The following is an 11,247-nucleotide window of genomic DNA, read 5'->3' as shown; positions in this document are numbered from 1 at the left end:
GTGATCGTCCTATGCTTGTAACATTCTTGGTCTTTCTTCTTGATCTCTTCGAGCTCGTGCTTGGCGATCTCTTGTCTCTTCCTTTCTATCGAGCGGAGGCTTTGATTTTATGACGATGAGAATAATTCATGGTTTCTTTTCCCCTCCTCTTTTCTGAGAGCCCCCTGTACTAGAGTAATGACTTTGTCTTTTATATAAGCGATTAATCTCGGCCAAATCCGTAAGGTTGTTGCACGTGCCTCTTGAGTCATGCGCCAGCTTCCTTATTTTTAGGGATAGAGACCGTTTATTGCGGACTGTTGTTAGTATTGTTTGACTTCCTCAAACAATCGTGGAAGAGACTTGGTGACGTATTATGGGTCCAACGATAACTATTTTCATAAATACTTTAAGTTTATTATAAAAAAGATAAAATTAACCCTTCTAAATCATCTATAAATATTTAAAATTTTTTTATAAAAGTTTATAAATCGAATTCACCCCTAAATATTAAAACCCCAAATAAAAAATAACTAAACAATAAACCCAAATATTAATGCATTTTTGAAAATAGTACGCAAATTAGTATATTTCAATCAATTTATCAAATGTAAATTACAATAATCTATAGTTTTCCTAGAAAAGTATGGACATGTCTATATATGTTATGAGACCACGTAACGTGGATGAAAAAAAAGTGGATGCAAAATCCTTTTAGAATGCTTTTAGATACCTAACAATATTATAATATCTTATATATTAAAACATAAGTCACGACCTTCATTCATGTGTGATTTTTTTAAAAAATGGATCTAATGAACCTATTTCTAAAAAATCATGTTACAGTTAATATCTAATCTTATCATTTAAATTTTGAGCATACCAGAAATTTTTATTGGGCTATGAATAATTAGATTTAAACAATAGATGATCCATTAGATTTATAGATAATATAATTAAATATATATAATTTAATGTTATAATACTATACCTCCATATGTTAAATATTTAAATATTTGTCGATGTTAACTTTTAAAATTATGAAGATTTTCTTTTAAATAAAAAAATCATATTATCTAACAATGATTAATCTTTACTACCTTAAACCAATGAAAACAAATTTTAAACTATATAGTTTATTTTAAAAATTAAACAAAAACTAAATGTTTAATTATTTACTCGATAATATAAATCTATGAAACGAAAAGTTTAATTTTTTAAAAAAATTTCAAATTTGTGAAATGTTACAATTTCTTTGAATATGACAGTAAAATAATAGTTTACTAATTTTTATATATATAGTTACAGTTTTAATAATGAAATAACAGTCCGAAAATATATATATAGAAGAAGATACAAATACATGTGAAAGTTTGAAACAATCTATTCAATGAAAAAAATATACTGTAAATTTATTATGATTTAAAAAATTATAGACACATATATATTAGAATATATATCAATTTAGAATTGAAAACAAAATATTTATATAAAAATAAATGAAAACAAAAATCTGCGCGGTTGTGTGGGTGAAGATCTAGTTATTTCTTATTTAATTAGTTGTTTTTAGTGTTTTAAATATTTTACGTGTCCTCAAGTTACGTAGGACCAAGTTTACAAAAAAAAAAAGTTACGTAGGACCAAATCAATCTTCTCTTTACGTACGATCGTGAGGTATACTATTTTGGAGTTTAAGATGCACCACCACCCCGATAAATAGATAATTGAAACCCAAACTCGATCTTTAAAACCACAAATATTCTTACCAATGTTGACTGTATAGGTTTGTAAATTTACGAGAAGAATCACAACATTCTCAAAAACATATCCCTAATTAATTTTGGAGACCAACATGGCCCGAAGCTGGTCTGGCGTGTACGTTCTCGATCCCATCTTCACTGTAGCTTGTTGAATCATAAGATCATGAATCACCGAAATGCTAGCATGATTCAACTCAACATCCAAATCCATAAACGCATTCATCAATCTCGCTGCAGGATGATTTCTCTTGCTCGATTCCAACCTAACCATCGCATCGCAACCAAGAATCTTCACGTCAATAATCTTCACGTCAATATTAGCCGTTTCATTCTCCGATGCGTTTTCCCCGCCCCTACAGACGCTGGAGTCCGCGTTTCGTCTAGCGATCTCCTCCCTAAGTTTGATGAGCTCCATTTGAATCGCGTTTTTCTTTGATTCCGCGTTTTCCGCCCTCGATTTCAGCTCGTTGATGTAACAAATCGCGTCTCCTAGCAACGATGCTTTGTCCATCTTAGATACGTTTGGCACAGTCGCTCGTAACGCGTAGAATCGCATGTTTAGCTTCTCGCGTCTCAACCGCTCGGCTTGTACGTGATTCAACGGCTCTTTCCTACCGTTTGCAAGTTTTCTCCCGCGTTTCTTTTTCCGTTTGTTATCCCGCACCACGGTAGCTTCTATGTCAGAGTGAACAAAATCATCAATGTGACCGTCATCGTTTTTTATCTGACCGGGATAAGCATCCCGGTTCGCACTATGTATTTCGCCGGAGTGATTTCCCTCTAGCATGTCGAAATTTATTTCCTGAGATAAACTATTCAGGATTTGTGGATAAAATGGACCAGGATACGGGCTAAAGGTTACGGTGCTTGACCCACCACCGTTATCTAACTGTGTTGAGAAAAGCGGGAAGGGGTTTGAATTCGGGTCACCCGAAAAATCTCTGGATCCTTCGAAACTAAAAATGACCCGGATCTTATTAAGAAGATCCGGGGTTTGTTGGATCTCTGCAGTGGATCCTAGCTCCAACACGCCGTTATCCAAAGGAATACATACTATGGTTTGCAACCCAAATTCACCACCTGTTTTAGCACGATCACAACCCGACCCCAATATAAGTTCCGACCCGGTAATCCAAACTGGTTTATACGTAGCAAACGCCTTACCAGGTAACCCGGACCCACTACCAAAGCTAACCGTCATCGAAGTCAAATAAAACCACGATGGATCCGAAACTTCCACATCGTCTTCGTCCTCCATCACTAGCAAAGCTTCGTCGGAGATCATCGAGCTCCCGCAAAATGGTACTCCGGTTCTCATTCTCCGCCACCGTCCTCCTCCTCCACCGGGTCTTATCAGCTTCTTCGCCTTTGTAAATTCCGTCGCCCCATTTGAGCACCGAGTCGCCGGAAAAGTCGTAGTACGACGGTGTCCAGAAAATGGCGTAGGTCCAAGCTTCGTGTGTTCCATTTAACACAGCTTGTAACCGCTTCTGGAGAGCACTGTCTGGGCTGGGATTTGCCGAAGATAATGGCGGCCAGGAATCGGAAGAGGGAGAGTTCATGAGAGCCTCGATCATGGATGCGGTAACGTTTGTATTTAAGTGATCCATCGTATAGATAATTCTTTGATAGAAAGTGTTTTGCTTGGGAAATTTATAGAAAGCTACAGGGAAGGTTGTAAGTTACAAATTATCCCTTATATATTAAAAGAGAAGCACAGTAATAAATATATTCATACTATAATAGACACGTGACAGCCTCACGATTTGATAATAAGTATGTTAACGCGTTCACACTATTCTATATCCATAAATGTGTTCATACTATGTACTTTACGTTTTAAAAAAAAATATATTCATACTATAATAGATATATATATTCATACTATAATAGACACGTGACAGCTTCACGATTTGATAATAAGTATGTTAATGCGTTCACACTATTCCATATCCATAAATGTGTTCATACTATGTACTTTACGTTTTTTAAAAAAAATATAAAATTCACATACATGATTCCAATAAAACTCTGGATTTTTTCGGTTCGAATAAAAATAGATAACGAATCAAAAGCCAAACTATATATATTATTTTTATTGTTTACGGATAAAGTTGAGCAAAATATTTATAAATTTTGATTCGATTCGTTATCTGTTTTGATTTGAACCAAAAAATATGGATATCCGTAACTCTACGAAACAAATCAAATACTAAAATACAATATCCAAAAAAGAATCAAATCACAAATACCAATATTTTTAGGAACATATATCTAACTCGATCTGTTATATAGATATATATATATATATACATATATGTAAAGAATTATATATATATATACGTTATATATTATACTTTATATCAGTTTTACAATATTTTTATGAATTAAATTTATTATATTAGGTACTAGAATTTAAAAAGTTAAATAATGTTTTATTTTTGTAATAAAATGTTATTATTAAAATTTTCAATTATTTTAAAATTTTATTTTATTTACGGATCAAATCGGATATTCTTTAAAATTGTAAAACATTTCGGATATCCGAGTCACCGAATATCTAGGTGGCTAAAGATCGAATCAACACGAATGATTCCAAATACCCAAATATTCGATCTGTGCCCACCCCTATTTACGGATACAATTTTATTTTCTTTATATAAAAAATGACTAGTGTCAAGGCCTTTTTTATTTTAAATTAATTTTAATTTTATCTTTCATGTATTATTTTGAACAAAAATATCATTTAATATTCATTAACAATATCTTTATATATTTGTCAACTATTTTTATATACTTTTTACATACACATACATGTAAACCTTGATGTGAGCACTTTGTAACTAAGTATTCACCACAATTGAAGTATCTAATATTTTTGAAAGTTGAAATATTTTTTCTTAATTCTTCTTTCACTACCGACCAAATTGTAGTGAAATGATTTGTCTTAATAATTTTTTTTCTTAAACTATTTATAGAAACTATAATATTAAACTATTGGTCGACATGACGACTATCTAAAATTCATAACACGAAAATTAACAAATAATATTAATTTTTGGTTTTTACCAGAAAAAACCAAAAAAATCAAATATTTTTACCGAATAAACTAAAATGAATATTAATTCAAAATAATAGTTATATTTTAGAAGATTAAAAACCAAAAAAAAAACTTAAAACAGAACCAATATCCAGATTAAACAGATTTAATGTCTTTTTATTAAAAATAACGAAACTAATAATCACATTCCGCGCTTTACGCGGGTTATTAGCTAGTTTTGTTTGTAAGAACAGGACACAACATTTTATACACCAGTGAATTGTGTGATCAATTGATTTATCAATATTTTACCAATCACATAGCAGATATCATTATCTGTTGTTTTTTTCTTCCTAAATTACTTTCTCTTTTTTTTTATTGTTTTTTTTAAGGCCAATATCTTCTGAAAATGATTGTACGTAACACTCAATATTTTTGTTTTGTTGTTATCATTAAATCTTTGTTTGCTTGGCCCCTTGCATCTTTTTTCTTAAAATTAAAATATGATATATTATCTTTTGTAACCTAATCTAATCTATTAAAACTGGAGTACAAATTAAAATTAACCCTCGGTTTTCTTTAAATATTACAAGCTTATGCCACTAGCTTAAACCATGTTTAACACTTAAATCAAACCATTTAAATCTAATTTAAATAACTAACCAAACCATACGTAGTAGTTAACCCAAACAAACGTCAATTCAATAATATTACTAAAACCAGAATTAATTAAAAATATTAACTATTCATCACCTCTTCCTTTAAGGAATCCAAACTCTTATAAATTTGGAATCACACCAAAAATAGAATGGCATCTTATTATTGTACACTGCTCCACTATAAATTTTTAACCTTCGTATGGCAAACATAATCGTACACTGCTCCACTATAAATTTTTAACCTTTCTATGGCAAACATAAACCATATAATTATCATATATTCAGTCAATGAAAATTCAACAAATAATATATTATTAGTTCGTTATTTTTCGGATTACAAAGTGAGCATAAAAACTAAGAATTGTTTTTTTTTATCATTTGAATAGGATAACTCCAATTATTATTATATATCAATCATTTGGTCAATATCGACCAACAAACCTTTTCTATATCACAAGCATTTGGTCAATATCGACCAACAAACCTTCTCACGATACAATTTGTTTAAATATAATAATATATAATTAGTTATATGGTAAATATTAAAATATATATTTACTAATTATAAAAACAAATAATTATTTTGAATCAAAAATAAAAATAAACACCCGCACGGGTGTGCGGGTCGAAATCTAGTTCTTTTTAAAACACTGAAGGAATTATATCAAATAAGATTTCATGGTGGGTTTTCAGTTTTGGTTCAGCAAAAGTTTGTTTACTTGTTACATAAAATGACAAAACATCTAACTTAACTAATTAATTCACGGTCGTTGGAATTGTAAGATTCACCATGTAGTCTGGAATCGAAGCTTGAGTTCTTACCGTTTTAATTTTCATTAGTTGTTACATATCGGTAGATTCATTAGTCTTCCAATTATCAAAATAATTTTTCAAAAATGCTTAAACACTTTGGTTTACGGTTTAATGATTATTATTTAAAGTTAGAATTTTAGGAGCGGGTTGGGTTTATAAAATTCTATAAATGTTTTATAAATTACTTTAAAATGTTTATAAATAATTCATGATGGTTAGTTTAGTCTTTTCATCACAAACCTAAGGGGTCTTATTGAATTGATGATTTGAATGAATTTTAATAGCGAATTTGTCAAATATGACACAAAACTTGATTTTAAACTCAGAAGTATATCCAAACTTCAATCAAATATAAAAATAATCCAAAAGACTAGTAAAAATACAACCAGTCCCATATGACCAAACAAAAAAACAGAACTCATTTTTACGAATATAACTCTGAGAAGTTTTCTGAGGTTTTGTAAGTCATGTGTAAGACTTCAAGGAAGTCTTCTCATATAGTTGATAAAAAAAATAATTATAAATTTTATAAAAAAAAAATTTTTTGGGGGAAAATTTGAAATCATGTAATTATAAAGATTTGTAAATGATATAAATTTTGATATAGTAAATTTGAATTGTTTTGAACATAGATGAGTGAATGTAGATTGATCATGATATTCTTTGGTTTAGGGTTTGGTGATATCACTCAAATTACCCTAAGGAGTGATTTTACTCTTTCAAATAAAAGGTTCAATTGTAGTAATTAGGGATCGAATCCACAGAGAGCTAGGGCACACAATAGACTTTAGAAATCAAGATTAAGCTAGGCAAACAGTTTATAAAGCAGTAAATGAATGAAAGCAAGGTGAACAAAGTAGTTGTTCGATTGGTTGATTGAGGTTGTAAACAATTAAGAGAAATAATTAAACCTAGGGATTTATCAATCAAGAGATTCAAAACTACAATTGAAGGATGCTAATGGTTTATTGATTCGATTCTAGAACTCGATTTTAATAAGTAAGCAATCTAGCTTTCGCATGCAATTGCTAATCAGATGTCTAAGTCCAGTCTCAGTTGTCACTTATTGACTTAGAGCGAGCGTCGATCGATGCTATGGCCTGAGTGTCGATAAGTGCTTCCTCAAACAAGCATTAACGACCTAATCGATTAAGTTCAATTAGATTCCTAGACCAACTCTCGTATGCGCCTAGGTATAAAATCCAGCAGAGTTCGGGTTCCGTTAATTGATTGCACTTTCGGGCCTCTGAACTATCTTATGATTCTAGGTTCAAACAATTAGTCACACTGTCGTGCTATTCTAACTATACCAGATCCTAGTATTACAAATCACTCTGGTGTAGAGATCTATAGATAATCTAGCAATCCTAATTAATTATCAGTTTGACATTAAGCTCATGATATCCCTAAACCTAACAAGATGATTACTCAAACATAGAATCAATAACATAAATAATAGTCTGAATAACATAATAGATCAAGAAATCAATGATAAAACCAATGGAGTTCCAATCAATCTCTAAAGGAGAGTTGATCTTCTCTCTAAACCTAAGATAAAACAATAGAATATGATAATAGAAATCTTGTAGCCGTCAACAATGGCTTAGATATACATAAATAGGGTTTATGGTGGTCCATGGGCATATTGGTAACTTTGTGTGGCTTCTGGGCTTCAATCGGTCTTGAAATATGCTTGGCCCACGTTCTGGCATCACTGTCGATTGATGGCAAGGGTGCACCGTCGATCGACAGTCCTTCATCTCCTCGACTGCTTCCTCTCGCGAGGCAGACTGACCACTCTTCAGTTAAACGGGCAGAACCTCTGCTACAAGATGCGGATTAAACTCAGACCGGTGGCATTGGAAATATAACGCAAAGCTCTATCCTGTGTCAAAAGTTGGGATCAATCTAACGGTGGGAAGGTATCCATCCATAGCTAGACATCTGATACGTCTGTGGAGTTCTGCACTCAAAAGGTTCCAAAAGACACCAAAATCACCACTCTAAATAGACTCTATATCGTAGTAAATATATATTAAAAACTTATATACCATGGCTAAAAGTGGGTTAAACTTATATACCATGACTAAAAGTGGGTTAAATCCACGATATACCAGACCGGAATGGATGTCGACCGATGTAAGGATGTTGATATCGGTCGCCGCAGGAAAGGCTATGTCGATCAATGTCGACAGTTTCTCGTCGGTTGATACTTGCGGCAACCGTCTACTCGGTTCTTTTTTTTTATGACCAGCAGTAATTAAAAACCAACATAAATAGTATATTAATAAAAACTTAATAAATATTACCTAATATTGAGTTGCCTCCCACTTAGCGCTTTGTTATAGTCATTTAGCTTGACTTTGGAGGTGATTAGGCTAGTAGTGTTGAGAACTGGGACTTGTTGGAAAACAAGTATCAATCTCTTCTTTGCGCTTGTTGAACCATGTATCAGTGAAGTCTCTCATTGCTTCATCCCCTCTATGCCATTTTTCTTTCATTGTTGCAGTTGTGTTTTCCATCCTTTGCAATCATTCACTAAGACTCTCAAGGTTGAACTGATGTCTTCTAATTGTGGCGTAAGTGTCAGCTGAGATCTCCTCTCCATGGTAATGTGTGTCGGACATGTCTGATGTCCTCTTTGGTACTAGCCGGCCTCGGTTTGTAGCGTCGTCAACCGATATTCGATAATGAATGTCGGTCGATTTGTTGTTAGGTCTGTCGATCGATGACGATGCTTATGGTCGACGGGCAATGTAACTCGGAATCTCCACAAATTCCCCTTGTATAGCTTCAATCTTGGAAGTCAAAGCACTAATGTTAAGATCCATTGGGAAATAGATGTCATCACATCTCCCATCAAGCCTATCTTCTGTAGTTTCGAGAGCTCTATAGATCCCTTCTACCAACTGATCTATTTCTGCCCTGGTGTAAAAATTTTGTTGAGACTTCATCGTATGTGGGCGTGGTGGATTGTCGTCGACCGATGCTGGCATGCGGTTGTCGATCGATGTGTGGTGATGCTTGTCGATCGATGTATGTTGTCTTCTATCGATCGATGAAGGTCGAGCAACGCCGGTGGCGTGATGAATTCTGGCTATGTCTTGCTTCATCTCCTCCATGCAAGTAGCTAGCCAACTGATACTATCATTCAATGGATAGTAAACACCATCAAGTTTCATCTGGAAAGCTTATTTGTTCTTCTCTTGTTCACCACAGACTCCATAGAACATCTCATTGATCTTGTCCTTGGTGTAGATCTCTGGTACTAGTTTTGTCTGTGTGAATAGGCTAGCATGTTCTGGAAGACAGATGTAGGCTGGCTCATCTCGTGAAGCTCTTTCCAGAAGTCTTCTGATATCTTTATTGTGAACAGGAATGGTATGTCCATCTAGATCTCTGGCGTATCTCTGATTACCTCTGTAAACTCCATACTCATCCTTCTCTTCCCAGTAGAATCGTCGAGTACTGTAGAAATCAAAGGCTCTTCTGCTGAATTATGGCTGTCTGTCGACCGATGTTGGGACGTCAACGTCGATCGTTGGTTGAGTTGTCTGGAGAGATCTTTGTATGAAGCCTTTGTTTATGCAACCAGCTGTGTCATAGGACTCCTTTGTAGTTGGGCAGATGAACATCACATGGTGATGTTCATCTGCCCAACTACCAATCGAGTAGTCTCCTTCTCGTGCACGGTTGACTTTAGTTTCGATCGATTTGTAGTAGGCAGTGTCGGTCGAGGCTCGGTTTCAGTTTCGTTGATGATGTTGAGTGTCGATCAATGGCGATCTTGTCATGTTGATCGATGGTGCATTCCTTTTCCAGGAGGAATGATGTAGGAGTTTCTATTCCCCATCAAGGATGGCTCTGTACTCAGTAGCCCGTTCCTCCTCATAGTCTTCATCATACTCGTCTGTATGCATATTTTGTTTGGTGTAAGCGGCAATAGTGGAGTTGTAGTAGTCGTTCTCCCAATCATCTGGACAAGTGTCGACCGATTCTTCCTTTATTGTATCGGTCGATTTTCTGTTGGTACTGTCGATCGATGTTGCACTGTGAGTTTCGATCGACACTGAGTAGTCCATCTCGTACTCGGCTCCACATTGGCAAGCTGCAATGATTCCTGGATCATTGATTCTTCTGGAGATCGTATGTGGCTTTTTGACTGGAATAGGTTCGTAGTGGGCATTATGATCGATGAGTGTTAGACACAACTGGTTGGTTTGCAAGTTACACACTGCTCCCATTGTTGACAAGCAAGCTCTCCCAAGTAGTAGAGAAGAGTTCAAGTTTAACTTGATGTCCAAGACATGGAAATCAACTAGAACTAGGGCATTACCAATCGCACCTCTAGGTCTCTCACAATTCCTCCTGAGTTCCTCCAGGAACAATCCACAAAAGTGAGCAATTCCTGTGAAGGCTCCACCTGTAGACCCAGATGGTCTGCCATAACCTTAGGTAGGATGCTGACTGATGCTCCTATGTCGCACAAGGCATGTGGGAACTCAATACCCTTCACCGTGCATGGTATTGCAAATTGCCCAGGATTTCTTTTTTTCTTCAATGTAATCCTCATCCTCATCTTTTCTCTTGCTTCACAGAACATTCTCTTGATGTCTTCTTCTTTCTCTCTATTTTCTCTGAAGAACATCCACAATCTATGGGTATAATAAGCCTCTAAGAATGGCTTATGTAGAGGAATCCTGAAGACTCTCTTTCGGAAAATTTTCTTTTCCTTTTCATTAGCCCCCCTCTTCAGATGTTTTGCCAGTTTTTCCTTTCTTCTTCTTAGGATTCTTACAGTAGGAACCCTATCCTCTTCCACATGATCTTTTCCATCCTCTGAAGGTGTCCTGATGGTCTCTGGTGGGTTTTCTGAAGGTTTGGGTTTGGGCCCGAGTGCATTAATACGTGCAACATCTATCTTTGGCATTTGCACTCGGTAGGTAATAGGTGCTCGTCGATCGATAGGCGCTGGAGGTTGTCGATCGATGGGTGC

The 11,247-nt window shown here is 34.7% G+C and overlaps 1 pseudogene; it reads right to left on the bottom strand.

The window, feature by feature from the left end:
• Positions 1 to 1,750: 1,750 nt before the first annotated feature.
• Positions 1,751 to 3,483, bottom strand: LOC106417823 (annotated as a pseudogene).
• Between the last annotated feature and the right edge of the window lie 7,764 nt (positions 3,484 to 11,247).

This window comes from Brassica napus, chromosome C9 (assembly GCF_020379485.1).
Source record: "Brassica napus cultivar Da-Ae chromosome C9, Da-Ae, whole genome shotgun sequence".
In the NCBI taxonomy this organism is placed as follows: Eukaryota; Viridiplantae; Streptophyta; class Magnoliopsida; order Brassicales; family Brassicaceae; genus Brassica; species Brassica napus.
Note: the sequence above shows the minus strand (reverse complement) of the source record. Positions and strands in the feature narration are given on the sequence as shown.